This window comes from Triturus cristatus, chromosome 7 (genome assembly GCF_964204655.1).
Source record: "Triturus cristatus chromosome 7, aTriCri1.1, whole genome shotgun sequence".
NCBI classification, from domain to species: domain Eukaryota; kingdom Metazoa; phylum Chordata; class Amphibia; order Caudata; family Salamandridae; genus Triturus; species Triturus cristatus.
In genome coordinates this window covers 1,347,199,112-1,347,216,328 of record NC_140590.1, presented here as the reverse complement: position 1 = coordinate 1,347,216,328, position 17,217 = coordinate 1,347,199,112, and the positions used below count along the sequence as shown (strand labels likewise).

At 47.4% G+C, this 17,217-nt stretch overlaps 1 protein-coding gene across 5 annotated transcripts in view; it reads right to left on the bottom strand.

Moving 5' to 3' along the window:
* GSS (glutathione synthetase) overlaps positions 1 to 17,217 on the bottom strand; it is a 651,892-nt gene that overhangs the window by 484,104 nt on the left and 150,571 nt on the right. The window lies entirely within an intron of this gene.

The window sequence follows — 17,217 nt, the reverse complement described above, 5'->3', positions numbered from 1 at the left end:
ATAGTGGATCAAAGACTGCGCCAACACCCTCGCCCCGCTCAAGAAGCCCTCCAACACCCACACCAGCAAGAAAGCCAGCTGGTTCACCAAAGACCTCCAGACCTCTAAGCGAACCTGCCGAAAACTCGAAAAAAACTGGCTCCGTGAACGAACTACGGAAAGCTACACAGCTCACAAGAACACCACCCGCAAACACCACCACCTCATCAGATCCGCCAAAAGGACCTCCTTCAGAGACCGCCTAGACAACAACGCACACAACAACAAAGAGCTAAAATCCGATTGGCCGCACTCTGCTAGTCCTATCAGCGTGTTGCCCCACAGAATTGTGGTCCATGAAGTAGCGTCGGCGGGTACGCCTATGCCAAAAGTTTAAAATGAAAATGAGTCTCGCGTTAGCCATCCCTGGACACGTGTTTCGAGGTAGTTGCCTCTCGTCAGCAGGGAGTAGGTATGTGTGTGGGGTTGCTACGTAGGCTGCCAAAAAATATTCTCAGGTAAAGTACCACTCAAGGCGCGCAGGTGCGTAGCCATGGGCTCGTCAGCCCCACCAGCTCAAGGGAGCCTGAATATAAACAAAAATCCGATTGGCCGCACTCTGCTAGTCCTATCAGCGTGTTGCCCCAAAGAATTGTGGTCCATGAAGTAGCGTTGGCGGGTACGCCTATGCCAAAAGTTTAAAATGAAAATGAGTGTTGCGTTAGCCATCCCTGGACACGTGTTTCGAGGTAGTTGCCTCTCGTCAGCAGGGAGTAGGTATGTGTGTGGGGTTGCTGCGTAGGCTGCCAAAAAAAATTCTCAGGTAAAGTACCACTCAAGGCGCGCAGGTGCGTAGCTATGGGCTCGTCAGCCCCACCGGCTCAAGGGAGCCTGAATATAAACAAAAATCCGAAGTTCCTTGGGGCAACTTGCTGGTGTGACGAGCAGAGTGCGACCAACTGTATTCAACAACAAAGAGCTCTTCAACATCGTGAAGGAACTCTCCAACCCCAACTCCAACCCCAACTCCAACACCAACGACATCCCACCCTCCCAAGACCTGTGCGACTCGCTGGCCACCTTTTTCCATTGCAAGATCGCAGACATCCATGACAGCTTCAACGCCACCCCGGCAACCACGGAGACCTCCGCTCCCACGACCACCACCCGCACCAACCGCCTGCTCGCCTGGACCAACATCAATGACGACAACACCATCAAGATCATGAACACAGTCCACTCTGGAACCCCTCGAAGACCCCTGCCCACACCACATCTTCAACAAAGCCAGAAGCACCATCGCACCCCATCTCCGGAAAACCATCAACATCTCCTTCGAGACAGCGTCCTTTCCGGAGAGCTGGAAGCATGCAGAGATCGACGCCTTACTCAAGAAACCCAAGGCGGACCCCAAGGATCTCAAGAACTTCTGACCCATCTCCCTGCTCCCGGCGTAGGTCATCGAAAAGGCCGTCAACAAACAACTGACCAGCTTCCTCGAGGAGAACAGCATCCTGGACCTGTCCCAGTCTGGGTTCCGCAGCAACCACAGCACCGAGACTGCCCTCATCGCCGCCACCGATGACATCAGGACCCTGCCGGACAATGGAGAAACCACGGCCCTCATCCTCCTGGACCTGTCAGCCGCCTTCGACACGGTCTGCCACCGCACACTACGAACACGCCTCTTCGAGGCCGGAATCCAAGAGAAAGCCCTGGACTGGACCTCCTCCTTCCTCTCCGGCAGAACACAGAGAGTCCGCCTCCCCCTTCCACTCCGAAGCCACCAGGACCATCTGCGGCGTGCCCCAAGGCTTATCCCTCAGTCCAACGTTGTTCAACGTCTACATGGCACCTCTCGCCCACGTCGCATGACGGCAAAACCTCAACATCATCTCCTACGCCGACGACACCCAGCTGATCCTCTCCCTCACCAAGGACCCCCACACCGCCAAAACCAACCTCCACGAAGGTATGAAGGCCATCGCGGACTGGATGAGGAACAGCCGACTGAAGCTGAACTCGGACAAGACGGATGTCCTCATCCTCGGATCCACCCCTTCGGCCTGGGACGACTCCTGGTGGCCAACTGCACTAGGAACATCCCCAACACCCACCAACCATGCACGCAACCTAGGGGTCATCCTCGACTCTACCCTCTCCATAACGAAACAGGTCAAAGCTGTCTCCTACTCCTACTTCAACACCCTCCGCATGCTTCGCAGGATCTTCAAGTGGATCCCCACCGAAACGAGAAGAACGGTCACCCAGGCCCTCGTCAGCAGCAGACTGGACTATGGAAACACACTCTATGCAGGAGGCCCGGCCAAACTCCTGAAACGACTCCAACGCATCCAGAACACCTCCGCACGCCTAATCCTCGACATCCCGCGCCGCAGCCACATTACACCCCACCTGAGAGACCTGCACTGGCTCCCTGTCAACAAGAGGATAACCTTCAAACTCCTCACCCATGCACACAAGGCACTCCACAACACAGGACCAGCGTACCTCAACAGCCGACTCAGCCTCTACACTCCCACCCGCCAGCTCCGCTCCGCAGACCGCGCCCTTGCCGCGGTCCCCAACATCCGAAGAGTGACCGCCGGCGGCAGATGATTCTCTCACCTCGCCGCCAAGACATGGAACACACTCCCCATCCACCTACGGTAGACCGAAGACCTTCTGACCTTCAGAAGACTCCTCAAAACCTGGCTCTTCGAATAGTAGAAGCTCCCCCCCCTCAAGCCTTGAGACCCTCACGGGTATGTAGCGCGCTTTACAAATGCTATGATTGATTGATTGATTCAATGTACTTGAATATGGGAATTCATTGATGTTTTGCTCTAGTATGTTCATTTGGTAGCATAATAAAAGTCTTTTGTAATTTTATTACAGATCGGTATAATACTTTTTGTACAACTTGTGACGTTTCTGGCCCATGCTTCTGAAAGCAAGTACAGCACATCTAATGTGTTCATAAATACTTGTTTAATAATATTTACGGCTGCCAGGACTGCTGGGTGCCATATAAGGCCAGCCCGACCTGAATATCTACTCCCTCTAAGAGTTGACTGCCCTTACATTCCTATTTACAGGTGTTCGAAATTGGGTTACTGGTTGAGGAGTGAAACCATACTCAAGCAGTAGCCACAATTTTTGTCAGGGTGAAGTCACAAGCAAATCCCAAATTAACCTGTGTTTAACCCTCTGGTAGCTTGGCACAAAATAGTCAGGATTAACCTATAGTCAATGTGTATTTATGCAGTATTTTAAGCAGTAATGAATTGAAACCACAAAACAAATCCCACATCAATTTAGAAAAATCGAGTAACATCTAATAGATTATTTTAGATCAGAATGACACAAATCTAATTAGTAGAACTGGAGATATGCAATTCCAAAGTTTTAAGTAAAATAGTGCCTCTGAGCACAAAGCAACAACTGTAGTTATCTGGTCGTGAATGACTGGGACAATGGCGCGCGGGCCGCATACAAGAACCAAGTTAGGTCTGCTAAAGAAAGCACTCTAAATCCTGGTTGCGGAGCATTGCTTGATCCCACATCGAAGGTGGGTTGCTCAGCGGCGGTTTCGGGGAGCTGTGAGGCTGCTATTCAGAGTCCTGAATCGTCGTCAAGTATGCCATTAGTGGGGCGTTTGCGATGCGGAGTCCTGTGCCGAACATGCGTCATGCAACAGCGGCTCCAGGGAAACTGCAGGGCTGCAATGCGAAGTCTTGCATCATCGTCGACAATGTAGTCGACGAGGGGCTTGTGATGCAAAGGCCTGTGTCGAGGATGCGTTGTGCAGCAGGGTTTTGATGACACTGCCGGCTGTGGAGATGCGTTGTGCTGCGTTATTTGTGATGCAGCAGTTCTGATGCAGCTGCAAGGCGATGCGTTGCACTGCCTCGGTTCTGCTCGCAGGACCACAGCTGGGCTGGCAGAGCAGTTTCATGCCCAACCCCAGGTGCCACCCCTGTCCTGGACCGTTTAAGGGTCCAAGACTGGGGCGGCAACACTTGGGGTGGGGGGGGGGGGGGGAGGGGGGGCACGACTCACAGCAAGTAACGTCCGTCCAGGTGCTGGGCTCACGATGGTTGGAACCTTTTCTGAGTATGAGGTTTTGATTAAGAGGCCAGCCAAATAGCCCTTGGAGTCACTTTGGTGGTCCTGGATTCCAGATGCAGGTCTAGTCCTTTCGCTCAGGCAGCAGGGCAACAGAGAAGATTTCCTTCTTGCACAGCAGCACAGAAGTCCTTCTGAGTCTTTAACAGGTCCAGAGGTGTGCTAAAGAGTTGTGTCTGAGGGTCCATTATTTATACGTCGTGCCAACTTTAAAGTAGGAGAAGGTTCTGGAGGTTTCCACCCCAGAGGTGTTTGGAATTTCCAGCTTCCCTGCCCTGACCCCAGCTTGTCTGGGGTCACAAAAGACTGCGAGTGTGGCCAGGCAGAGCCTATGTGATGTACAAGTGTGGTAGGTGCCAGCTCCTGCCCACATCAAGTCAGAGATGGCCCATCCTGCCGACACCTACTGCCCTTTATCTCACTGTCAAGAAGCAATATAAGCATGCCTAGTCCGGTGACTTAGTATACAGGGTGCAGACACCAAATGGTTGGGACAAACAGAAAAATGTACATTTGTCATTTTCAGAATTGTGACTTAAAATCTGACTTTACCATTAAAGAGGGCTTTAAATTACAATTCTTTAGACACCAAACTTGACATACCTACCTGCTCCCATTTAAAAATTATCACTTAAATGCAATAAGTTAGCCCAATGTTACCCTATGGTAGAGGCAGACCTTGCAGTAGTGAAAAATGAATTTGGCAGTTTTTCACTACTAGGACATGTAAAAGTTAAAAGTACATGTCCTACTTTTTAAATGCCCTGCACTCTGCCCTATGGGCTGCCTAGCTGGGTGACATATATATTAACAAGCATTTGCATAGCCAATAGGTCGCGCCTTTGGGACCTTATAAGTGTTTACTTATCCAGCACAATATCCTTGGTGCAACAACATCAAGTGTTGCATGGCTAAACACTTATAAGGTCCCAAAGGCGAGACCTATTGGCTATGCCAATGTTTGTTTTAATATGTATGCACTATTAGGCATAACATCTGTCTTTGAGGTGTGAATACTGCTGTCAGAGTTCCCCAGAGTTATCTTTCGGGTATTTTTGTTGCAATCACAATACTATCCTGGAACACTAATGGTCTTTTAGACAATATCAAAAGGTTGGATGTATTACGCTACATTAAACAACTTAGAGTGCAGTCCTATTGTAAGAAACCCACCTACTGGGAAGCATATTCCCCTTACTCGCTAGATTCAGGTATAATAGGGCCTTCCACTCAGGCTTCATCTGGGGCTCTAGGGTGGAAGCTTCCTTCTTCACAAATCCCTTTCCCTGATGGTGACTAAGGTGCATGAGGATCTCCAAGAGCGGTACATTTGGATTGAGGGCCGTATGGCCTTCAAACAGCACAAATTCATCTCATGTTATGCCTCTCCACAGATGCTGCAACCCACTTAAAGAGACTTAAGGAGACTTTAATGATGTGCCTAAACCTGAATGGGGCAACTCCAAAGACCCCCGCCCTGGCAGGAGGACCCGTTTAGAATGTCTCATGGCCAGGGCTGACTCCCTAGGCCTGTGCGATGCAGGGCGTTCCTGTGATCCTTTGGAGCGGGCACTCACACATAGATCGTCAGCCCATGGCACAGAAGCCTGCATTGATCTGATGTGGCTGCCCGCAATGGATCTCCTTGCATTGCGTTCAATCCAGATCCTCCCACAATGTTTTGGGCCACCTTCAAACCCTCACTGAGAGGACTGCTTAAAGGATACGTCTGTAGACAGGAATCCACACAACATAACCAAATAAGTACCCTGGAAAGTAAGATACTCAACCTGGAGTGTCGGTCTCGACAATCCGAGTCGGAAGCGACACAGCACCTACTGGAACTCGCTTGTACTGAACTGAGACAGGTCTCCCTTGAGAAGGCGAAATTATGCTGGAAGACATCAACTCAGACTACGAATTGGTAGACAAGCCCGATAAATTACTTTACTGGCTGGCAACACGGAATGTGTCCACCAGACTGGTACCTGTGATTAGAGACCCGACAGGTGACATTAGAGGGGTGTTACCAGAGATTTCCCTGGCATTCTATCAAGGTCTCTATGCGCGGCGCCCAGTGCTACTGCTAGAAAAAGAAATCCCTATTCTCCTTGACATCCCACTGCCCACAATCTCATTGTCCCTAGCTCAGGACCTGGACTGGCCTCTGACGGAGGAAGAGGTGGATTCAGCCATTTCCACACTCCAGTTGTGAGAAGTTGGCCTGGTATATTCTGTCCATTAAATAAAGTGGATACCTTGTACCAGTCCAAACAACCCTTATGGTGATTTGGTCAAAGATAACCTTTATAGAAAGCTATTCTAGTGGTTGCTATGGAGAGCAGCCTTCAGGCTAAGTCTTGAAGGAATGTTAAGCACCTTGTTTTACCAGAATGCAACCTTATGGTATTGGTTAAATGAAAGGAAAACCACACAGTAGTTATAAAAATATGTATTTATTCTATATAACACTCTCTAGCATCCTCTACACGAGGATAGAACACAAATCAAATAATACAGTTGCAAAGAATCAAACGTAAGTTGTACAATACACAGTGGACTCCAGGGGGAGACCAAACCATATACTAAATAAGTGGTATAAGAACCACGACTCGGGACAAGACCTAGTCTAGAAGGTGTAGAATTGCTGGGACCCCAAGCAACCACCCAAGGTGAGTGAGTAGGGACTCCACGGAGGACGGGTGCAGGGTGAGAACACGGCCGTGTGCTCCTTACAATTCAATGGGAAAGTCGTGATTGGAAATTTAGAGATTAAGGACCCCTCCCAGCAGATTACGAAGACAACCCTTGAAACTTAGGAGGTTGGAGAGCCACCCCACCCGTGGATATCTTTGTACCAGAGTTACCTATCGCAGAGGAGCCGGGTGCATAGGCACAAAGTGGCATCGGAAACCCTTGTCGTTCTCTATGGATGTTGACAAAGAAATGCTGTTGCTGGAAGTAAGAAAAGTTTCAGGTGGAATCCAAACATGGATTCTAGATAAGAAGAACCTGAAAGCAGAGGGGACAGAGTTTGGGTCACTTTGGAGTGACCAGGAGCTCGGTAGACGAATGCCCACCGATGTCGGGTGCTTCAGGTGTGTTGCCGATGATCTTGACTCTTCAGCTGTGCGGACCAGGAGACGTCTAGGACGACCAGGAGCCGGATAGGAGCTGTCCCACGAAGGATGTCGAATGCTATGGGGTCGGTGTCCGGAAAACAACGCAGATGGTCAAGTTCGGTATCAATCAGGCCCAGCAAGGAACAGGGGACTCACCACAGCAAGGGGAGTCAGGGCAGGCCTGGAGCAACCAGGGGAGCTCAAATAAAGCAAAGTTGACCCACAGGCCAGAGGCACAGGAGTAGCAAGAGGACCTCAGGCGGTTTCACAGGATACCAGCTAGCAGGGCACAGAGTGCGAGGATGCCGGAGTCCTTCTCAGAAAAGATGTGCTGGGGTCAGGGCTACAAATGGCCCAATGCATGGAATTGTTGCACGACAACAAGTATGTGCAGCTGCAAATGGACGCCGTGCACAGGGGTACGGGTTATGCGGTCCCCACAAGGGATATCTGCCTCAAACTCGGTAAGAGGGCAGCTCGACCTCTGAGACCTTCAGAAACCCATCTCTTGTGTTGCTGGAGCCTTCGGAGTCCGCAGGAGCTCAGGGTCAGCAAACTGGTCAGATGCGTTACTGTGCCTGCGTTTGCAGGGGGGTGACTCCTTCACTCCAAAAGACAATCTTCAGTTGTCTTGGAGGTCCACAGGGTCCTGCACTGAGCCTGTATGGATCACGGACAGTGGAGACACTGGGGACGGCAAGGGAAGACGAAGTCGAGCCCAAGGGAGGTCCAGCGAAGTCCAGCGTGTCCAGACGGTCGAAGTGTAGTGGTATCTTCTTGCAGAATCTTGTCCACGTAAAATCTAATGTCCTGTAGCCAGGTAACCCACTTTATACCCACAGGAGAGGGATGGACAGATTCTAGAGACCCTCCTAGGGGAGGGACAGGACAGGGGGGAGGCTACTCCCATGTCCTTTGTCCAGTTTCGCGCCAGAGCAGGAGCAAATGGCTCCCAGGACTGGTTTGAGCTGGACTATGCACAGGGATACCAAATGTCCCCCGGAGCTAGACTTTCTGGCACTGAGACAGTGCACCCACCCAGCCCCAATACCCTAAATCCTGTCTGGGAGGTGGTCACACCTCCCTGTGACAGGATGCCTTTTGTGCTGCCTTCCCCTGCTCGAGCTTGGCTCAGAAGCAGGACGGCAGACTCGTGTCTGTGGCTGGTAGCATCCATTTTGTGCTGTAAGGCTCGAGAAAGTTGGTACCGGTAGACTTAGGTAACCCAGAACCTTGGTTCTGAGGGGAGGAATTATACCTCCCACACCAGTTACCGGTGTGGAGGTATGATTCCAAGGTGTTTGACACCAAACATGACATACTTCGTTGCAGTAGTTTTCGAGATAGCATTTACCACGAGGTTATAATGCACCTCTACCTATATGTCTGGTAGTATCACGTACAGCCTGGGAGAATGGTCTCCGAAGACTGCAGAGGGGCCCTGCTCATGCAGGAGCACACTCTCACGTAAAACCCAGCACCCTGCCTTCAGGATTGTTAAGGCCTGCTATCGGGGTGACTTATAAGGTTTTAGACAAAGTGATATGGTGAACCTATATCTCTCATAAGTGGTTCAAGCACCAGCTTACACAGGCTGCAGTAGCAGACCTGAGGTTCCATTTTGCACGGCCTCTCATGGGTGGCAAAATACATGCTTCAGCCAATGGGAGGCCTCTGGGGTACCTATGACCTGGGTAAATGTGTATCATATACTGGGGACTGATAAGGGTACCCCAGTATCCAATCTGGAGTTGTACCAAAGTACATACATATCAAATTAATGATAATGCCCCACTTACTGAACTTTTATGTGGAGGCAATACAACAGAGGTTGTTTCCAACCTATCTTGACTACGCCACTATTGTAGCCATCCCCAAAGAGGGCATACCCCCATACCAATGGACTTCATACAGTCTGATTTCATTCATTCTTGGTGGCCTGCCTGACTCGTGCCTTAACCTAACTTATTCACCCAGACCAGTGCTGATATATGCCAAATAGGAGCGCCTGTCACTGCATTCGATGGGTGCAGGTGGCACTTTCCCAGGCACAACGGGTTGAGGGTAATTTAGCTCTACTCCTGGTGGATTTTCGCAAAGCCTTCAACACAATCTCATTTGAATTTCTGGAGGCGGTCCTCCTGAGGGCAGACTTAGGAATTCGCTTTCGTAGAATAGTCCATCTGTTCCATCACAACATGAGGGCCCAAGTCCAGGTAAATGGCGTCCTCTCTTCACCCTTCCCAATCCGTAGGGGGACGCATCAGGGGTGCCCACTCTTCCCACCGTTATCCACTCTGGTCATCGAGCCGTTGGCTCGGCTTTTACCATGCAACGTGCGTTCCAGGGGTGGAGATGGGGACCTCGGATGGAAGTCCACGTGGCGCTCTTTGCCAACAACATTCTACTATTCCTTAGGGACCCCCATCAGGTGCTCGATGCCTAGAGATCCTTTGTCTATATGGGGAAGACTCCGACTTATGTGTCAATGGTAGTAAATCCCTTTTGGTAGAGGTGAGAGGGGATGAGGAGTACCGCTGCTGGTGCCCAGACATTCCTCTGCTGCAGAATGCGTTTAAATATTTGGGGATACATATAGCTCATCTCCTTGATTTGGCCTGGGAACTCAACTTCCAAGGCCTGAGCCTGGTCCTTGAAAGGGGGCCTGCCCGCTGGAAGAAACTGCTGCTTAACCCTATGGAAGTATCGCAATCTTTAAAATGCTGTGTCTCTGTACATACTGGCAAACCTCCCTTATTCTATTTCCCGACAATGGTTCAGATCCCTGACCTCCAAAATAACCTCCTTCATCTGTGGTGGAGGCAGTCACGGAGTGGCCTTCACTTCGGCATGGAAATCGCCCTGCGACGGAGGCCTCGGGATCTCAGATATCTATGCCTACTATAAGGTTTACTGGAGGATGGGACGACCCAGCCAACCAACTGGAGTTGCATTTAATGAGCTTCGAAGGACGGCTGGATTGTCCGTATGGGAGCCCTGTGACTCAGACGTTCCCTTAGTGCATCCGAGTGGCAATACTGTGCTAGAGGACGTCCCTGCACCTGATTCGCTGGGACGGTAGACTAACAGAACTTACCCCTTATGGTGAGGCACGTGGCTCCAGCACCTTTCTGCCCTGGAGGGGTTCCATCAGTGGGACCGAATAGGCATCACATACCTTGGGGATCTCCTTAAACAGCACTCTTATGTCCTTTCAGGAATTAAAAGAACATTACTCCCTAGCAAATACCATTTTTGCCAGTTTTTCCCAAGTAAGACATGCTCTGGGGACACACCCAACCCCTGACATTCAAATCCCAGAATATAGTCCCCTGAGGCTAAGGTTTTAATGGGTTGGTTGGGGAAAGAAGCAATAACACAGATCTATTGCTCCTTGGTTATTCATGCTCCAGATGCCCTTGACTCCTTCCGCCAGAGATGAACTGAACGGGTGGACGACCTCTATGACACCGAGTGGAGGGAGGCATGCTTGGTCAGCAGGGAACTGGCAATATCCACACAGTTTCGCATGCCCCAGGTTAGCTAACTCCATTTGACCTACCTGTCTCAAGCCCGCATACAACAGATGTTCCCTGATGCCCATCCCACCTATGGACGCTGTAGATTACCCGCTGGCAACTTTCTCCATAGAGTATGGAATTGCCCCAGATTAAGACCCTTTTGGAACGGGGTGAAGCGGTAGGTCCTGGGACGCCCCATTGTGCTTACCCCCAAGATAATGCTTCTGGGACTGCTTGAGGAATTAGGTGGTCCTCGTGCTGAGAGATTCTTCCCAGGTATGGCCTACTTAGTGGCCAAGGGAGATATAGCCTGTCTCTGGAAACAGTCGAAACCCCCATCGTTATCAACATGGCGTGCAGGAGTAGACTAGTGTGCACAGCAAGGAAAGTGAGGGGGAAGTGGTAGACTTACAGTCTCTCATCATGAGTGGGAAAAATTACTTGTGGGCTGCTATACCAGTAACTGTAGATCTGAACGGCCATACTTTTCCTTCTTCTTTCTTTGTAATGCTCTTAATGTAAGGATGATGCTCGTTGTACTGTTATTTCAAAATGAAATAAGGTTGGTTATTAAAAGAAAACAACTTTGCACCCTGAATGGGGAAACCCTCTATACAGACAAAGGATTTGAATCTGGGATTCCCTTGGATGAGGATGTGAGACTCTGGAGACCATTGAGGTCATCCCTGATAAGAAACTTACCCATGAAAATGACCAGGGGGATATGCACCCTTAGATATGTTTGATGCATACGATCTATTCCACCAGAGATCTTCATGAGTGGATTCCCAAACCTTTGATTAAAGAGGTTAGGGCTCACCTCTGGGTGGAGTATCCACAGCCCTTGCTAGAGAACAAGGTGACGTTTGAGCCAAAACCTGACACCAGAATCAACACCTGTGTGGCAAAATACATCATAGATCCTAAAAAAGGTATTTATGGTTCCTGGAGATCTTTAAAGAATATGTCACCAGATGTCTTGTGAAAGCAAACTATGATTTTGGCTATGGCTTAGAAAGATATGATTTGGGTGTCCAGATCATGGCAGATGTTCTGTCTAGCTGGAAACAGTGCACAAAATGTCTTCTAAACAATGTGAACTGCACAAACGGAATGGTGGCAGTCCTTCTTAATCAAGGTGACCCAAAGTTGGGGGTCCAGGCTCCCTTGGGGCATGCCATTTTGGTGATTCACTGCTAAAAGAACTTGGTAATTTGTGACCCATTTACTCCTTTGGATTAGATCCCGGTCTCTATAAAGAAAAGTATTTGGCCCTAAGGTTTATCCAGGGACAGGTTGAAACATAGGGTATGCACCGGTTGTTTAGGTTCTCAAGGCTTCTACGGAGGACACAGCAAAAACGTGAGGCTCATTACAGCAAAAACAGAAAGGATTGCTAGGATTTTGTCCATCAAAGAACTCAAACAAACAAAGGCTGGGAAAACAGGAGATTTCCAAAGCACATCGGGCTTTATCCGAATGGATTATCTCAACTTCCTATTAAAAGTTGGCTGTGTTCACCGGCAATTGGGAATAAATCTCCAAAAATGCATGGATGCATCAAGGCAGTGGATGAGTTCCAGACAGAGATCAAGCACGCCATATTACCACTCCCACTGACATTCTTCACCCAGGAGGAACTCCTCAAAGCAAAGGAAATTATAGAAGGGGAAAAGAAAGGGGCTGTTGTATGGTCACATCTGCACCCAAACAGGTATAAGAACAAAAAAATATCAACCTACGAGAATTCAAAGACTGGTTATTTTATAGACACTTCAAAATGGAGGAACACACCTCTTTCGAGCAATGCTCCCTCTAAAAATGTTATCCCGCGAGCGGCAGTAGGCTGTGCATGTGCACCCTTTTCTCAGCTGTGTGTGCAACTAAAGGATGACTCCAAGCAATCAAACCTGCTACCAATTAAACATATGGATAGGAACAGGATTCTTCCTTATATTCACCCATGCTTTGTTTAACGAGCCGCACTGAGAATTTTTAAGTCAATTTTTCCAGTTACATTGACTAACCAGAAGAAAAATTGTACTTACCCAGCAAGCATTTGTTTGTGGCAATTAGTGCTGTAGATTCACATGCTGTGCATAATCTTGCCATCTAGTGTTGGGCTCGGATGTGTGCATAGTAAAGAGATTTCCATGCAAAGAGGAAGTAACAGATATTAAATTGACTGCAACTAACACAGGCGTCTGGGGAGGAGGGTGGTCGCATGTGACTCTACAGCACTTCAGGACACAAAAAGATGCTTACTGTAACATTTTCCGTTCGAAGCATGTGAAGTTGTAGCTACACATGCTGTGAATAGACTGTAAATCAGTCCTCCCAAAACAGCGATGGCTAGCCTGAGGGAGTTTCAATGGTTTGGAAAAGTGTACGTACAACTGCCTACCCAACATTGGCTTGTTGGCAAGCCAGTACATCCACACAATAATGTTTTGTAAAAGTATGTGGTGAGGACCATGTAGTTACATTACAAATATCAGCAATGGGTATATCTCCAAGAAAAAGTATAGAGGCTCCTTTTTTCCCTAGTGGAATGACCTCTAGAAGGGATATCTAAAGTCCTTTTAGCTTTAGCATTGCATGTCTGGGTGCATTTAAGAATCCATCTAGCAATGCCTAATTTAGGAATGGCTTTCCCTGTATGCGGTTTGGAGAAATCAAGAAAAAGCTGTTGTTTTTTTCTAAAAGATTTAGGTCTGTGTATATGGTACATGAGGGCTCGTTTAACTTCAAATGTATGGAGAGCCCGATCCGTTACCAAGTCAGGTTAGGGAAAAACCAGGAAGCTCAATAGATTGATTAAGGTGAAATATAATACCACCTGTGGGAGAAACTTAGGGTTGGTGCAAAGTACAACCCTATCTCTATGTGTTTGAAAAAAGAGTTCTTCTAAGGTTAGCGCCTAAAGCTCACTGACACGTTTAAGGGAAGTGATGGCGATCAAAAATCTTACCTTTCAGGAAAGAAACCGGAGGGGAAATGAGTGGAGGGGCTCGACTGGAAGGCCCTATAATCTTGTTAATACAATGTTAAGATTCAATGTTGGGCAGGGGCGGTTTCTCCATTAGGGCTCAGGGCTGCACCCCTTTGAAATTCCTACACATTTGCATAAAAAATGATTAAATAGATACCTCTAAATAAATTGATGTATTTAAACCTGGGCTGTATGTTTCAGGCTGCATGCCCTGCCTCGCTCTGAAGCAGGAGACAGAAGCCAGGCAGTAAATAACTTTCTTAACTGTGATGCATATGACGCAGAGCTTTCTGTATTAAAGTCCTTCATTGCCATTGTGGTCTAGGGTTGTATGCACACTGTAGGCCAGTGACGCAAAAAGCATCACGGTTTCGGGTGTCGGAAACTTTCATCCCTGCGAGATTTCAGACGTCCATCATTTAAAGGCGTAGATCCCACCCTTTCGTCATATGTGAGAGTGGATGCAAGCAAGTCTGATCTGGTGCCTTGTTCTCGGTAATGATAAGTGTTTGCAAGCTAATGCTGTGTTCTGTATATTGAGCTGAGACCCCTCATCATGCTAATATCCCCCACTGTGACACCCCACGCCCTCGCTGCACATCGCTCGCTCCTTTAGAAGTGGATCTGCAGTATTTGTTCCCTTGCGAAATGGATCCAAATAAGGTGTAGGGTTCGCTCTTTTTCCCTTGCGAAGTTGATAAATATCTGAGTCAAGCTCAAAGCGAGAGACATGTGCTTACTGTGAAACATGTGCTTACAGTGGCCAATTCTTTGATGTATGACATTAAAACTGGTCCCGTCTTCATGCCCCTAAGTTAACCATGATGCCAAAAACATGGATTGACTTGCAAACAATTAATGTTAAAAACGTCAAGGGAATGCATTTCAGTGATTTAGTTTCTCTCTTATTTCACATGCTTTGCTTAATCTTGCATTCCCCAAGAGTTAGCTATTTTATAATGTTGTTGCATATCTGTATTTTTGTTCTGTGCATACTTTGAGGCTTGAGCCATGTCAGGTGTTTATGAGGGGCTTTGATTGGGCGCTCAGGCGCTAAGGCTGAAGCCCCACAAAGTCCCTGTAAGTGGTTGGCCTCACTGCAGAGCACACAGAACAATGATTGTGTATTCTATTTGCAACTGAAATTCTGTGGATATCTGTGAAGGGGTACACAGATGTCAAAATATCTGCAAGGCCAAAGTAAGAGAAATTAAAGTGCTTACATTTGATGGAGTGCAGTGAATGTTGGGGGCAGGGGCGTAACAAAGGCCCCCGCAGTGGGGGAGGCCCCCAGGCTTACCCATATTGGAGGGGGACCCCTCAGCAACTACTGATGTGAGTTTGAGGGGCCCCTTCAGCATATTTTGCAGGGGAGCCCCCTCAAGTTTTGTTACGCCACTGGTTGAGGGCGGTGAAGTGAAAGAGATGCGAGGAAGTGCACTGGGGAAGGGTGAAAAGAGGATGCTGAAGAGGAAAGAGACGGGGTTGAAGATGTGCAGAGGGACAAGATATGCTGAAAAAAAGAGGATAAATAGCTAACATATAGCACACGAGTGAAGGCCAAAACTCCTTCCATAAGCTTCAATGCTATTTGCTATTTAATTCACAGACTCACTATTTCAGAATTTAAATATTTCAAATGTTAATTATTTATAAAACATAATTGTTGTTACTCATTTATCTTAAACTGCTAACACCCAGTGACAAAGCCAAGCCTACTAACAGGCTTTAGGTGTATGTCAGTCGATGTGCCATTTATCTGGATAAATTACATCTCAGAGAGAAATTAAAATACCGGTCAGGTGGCACACTATGGGAATCACAGAAATGTATTTGACATGTTCCTTTATAGAGAGCACCCACTTTTTTCATCTCACTTAAAGACCTGCTGCACATATTTCTATATGACTGGTTACAGCCAGCATCTGTGGGTGCTTCTCGAAGTCTGGTTAGAGCATATTTTTCCAAAGTTGATGTTTTATGCAGTGCAAGACACTGGGCAAGCATACATTTTAAAGGGCTAAAGTTGTCATGCTGAACAATTTACACATTACAGTAACTGTTGAACAAATAAATGCAGAAAGTTATGGGGCAGTTTTTAATGTGTTTAGTATTTCAAGACTATATGTTAATCCAATATAGAATCCAATATAGCAGTAGTGAATGAATTGTGGAGAGGATGCCCTCTCTGAGAGGAGTGAGACAGAGATGGGGTCAAGGTTTCCGTGCAGGAAGAGGTTTAGAAAGGTGTATCCTGGAGAACTTTTCCTTCACATGCCTCCTCTCAACTTGTCACTTTTTCTTTATGCCCTAAACGATGCATACCTCCTACTCCACTAATGTATTCCCTGAAACAGTGGCCTCTTGTCACAGGGTTGCCTTCAATGTCTCACTGATGGCGAAGAGAGGCAGCCATGTAGATCTTTGTATAGTGGTTGATCACAAATGTCACTATAAGAGCTGCCTCTTCCTCAGGCCAATTTTCCTTTCTCTTCATATTTGAAAGTGGGATCTCCATCCTTGAAGATGGATGTTTCCTGGTGGCAGCAGGATAAACAGGAACAGGAGAAAAGAGTACTCTATGGTGTGGCTATTAATGTGGTTGGAAGTAAATAGGTGTCAGGTGTGTGCAATCTGGGTAAGGACTCGGCTATTATACTATGTGGTAGTAGTAACTTTACGGTCGAAATATTACATTGTAGCAGACTACCCCCTGAACTGCGGGGGATGGTGACTTCTACCGCTACACCTAGAAGAAACTTATGCTTGGAAAGGTGAACAGCAAAAAAGTGAATAGCAAAAAGAAAAGATACTCCTAGGCGTTCACGTAAATTTACACTTGAGTAAATCTACATGTCTAAATGTACCTTTTGTGCAAAAGGTCCCTATGTTTTTGTTGAATAATGATGTGCAACTTTAGAAATGTAAAGTTTTCAATGATGTTTTCTGTTAACCTCAGGTTCTCATCAGACACTGGAAACAATTATAACTTATTGGATAAGAGTAGTGTTTGCGAAGAAAGAGGAAAATGGGGCTTATCCCGGGGATTGTATTGAAGAAGAGGAAGTGTGAATGCCATGGACTCTCATGTTCTCTTTCAAAACTACAACCTCATGAGTCTTTCAAAGTTTTGGTTATTGATATTGTTGACAGCTGTTAACATGAATAAAAGGAGAAAATGTGTAATCCTCACAACCGTGTCCTTAATAGAATCAAAACTTTTCTTCACAACAGTTTGGAAACTTTATATTTTATCAACAATCTCTGGATGTCAGATTTAAAAGCTGTACTAACCACCCTCCCATCTAAAAATACAAATGAAGTAATAAAGAACACAATCCTTGACCAGGAAATGTAAAGCAAAGAAAACTTGTATCTGAGCTAACTAACTGCTGTTCCTCTCCAACGTAACTGCACCTTTCAAATAGTGTTCAGTTCTTACATGTGCAAGATAATGAAACAGTTTATAAGCAGG